The sequence below is a fragment of the Amphimedon queenslandica genome, unplaced genomic scaffold, assembly GCF_000090795.2.
Source record: "Amphimedon queenslandica unplaced genomic scaffold, v1.1 AMPQUscaffold_13496, whole genome shotgun sequence".
In the NCBI taxonomy this organism is placed as follows: domain Eukaryota; kingdom Metazoa; phylum Porifera; class Demospongiae; order Haplosclerida; family Niphatidae; genus Amphimedon; species Amphimedon queenslandica.
The window spans coordinates 56,530-57,955 of NW_003546268.1; positions in this window are offsets into that span (position 1 = coordinate 56,530).

Below are 1,426 nucleotides of genomic sequence, written 5' to 3' on the forward strand. Positions count from 1 at the left end.
TTTGGATACGGACTCTCGTACACCACCTTTGCATACTCTGAATTATTAGTGTCAGCTGATCACATAAGGCCATGTGATAGTATAATTGTAACTGTAACACTAACCAACACTGGTAGCATGATAGGTGAAGAGGTTGTGCAGGTGTACCTCACTCCTCCATCATCCCTTCCTGATTATACTCCTAATGTACAGCTGGTTGGTTTTGCTAGGGTATCATTGAAACCGTCTGATATGGAACTCATTCATTTTTCTGTATCAGCATATTTGCTGTCGTTTGTTGATGACAAAGGTGAGAGGTTAATCTATCCAGGGAGCTACACCTTTAGTGTTGGTGGGGCATTACCGGGGAAGACTACAGCAGTTGGTGACATTACTATTGATACAGTATCATTTGATATTGATGGAGATGCTAGGCAGCCCGTTGCACTGTCTTCCTGCACTAATGATTACATTCCTAAATGTCTTGCTTGCTAATTGTGCTTCATTTTTTGCTAATAACATTTCTACATTGAAACAGAGCTCAGTACTTTCAATAATTCTGCAATGAGTGTTTAACTGTTTAAATTAGAATAATTAACCATTCAATTCAATTAAAATAATAAATTTAACCTAAAGTTTTATTTATTCATTTGGTGATAAGGTACAAGTCATTTTTACCTCTACTGGTGTCCTGGGTGCCAACATGGATGGTGTCAATTACTGATGAGTAATGATGTAAAGTGTCAGTTCAATAAATCAAGCAGCTGTAATTTCTCTACTCTGTTTAAGAGCTAAACAGTGTTGATAAAACTAAAATTTAAAATAAAGTTGTATTTTAATACTTTAACTGGTAAGAGGGATGGATTCCACTCTTGATCTCATTGCCTCATTTCAAAATCCCGGTTAGAGGCGGCGCGGTGATGTCATGTGCGCATGCGTAAAGTCACGTGTACCTTGATTTGAGGTCAAAAAATTTGACCAAAAATGGCTTCTCTCTTGCATCTAGCTTGTTTCTTATATTTTGTGGCATTTTCTACGGGTGCCTATCCTTCAGTTGACTGTGCCAGCTCACCACAGTCCTCTTATACATTCTGTGACACCAGCAAGTCCCCAGAGGAAAGAGCTACAGATCTGGTATCTCGTCTCACAACGGAAGAAATAATAGCTCAAACCTCCACCATAGCTCCAGCCATTTCTCGCCTAGGTATCAACGCTTACAACTGGCGCTCGAACTGTCTCCATGGATGGGCTAGCTCTGGTGGACACTGGACGAGTGGCTTGCATTGGACTGTATTCCCAGCTCCCATTAACTTAGGGGCATCTTTTGATCCAGAAATAGTTGAGCAAGTGGGATCAGCCACTTCAACTGAGGGTAGAGCATTGCATAATATAATGCTTGAAGCTGAGAAAGGTGACAGTACTGAAGCAGCTGGCCTTAAACTGTTCT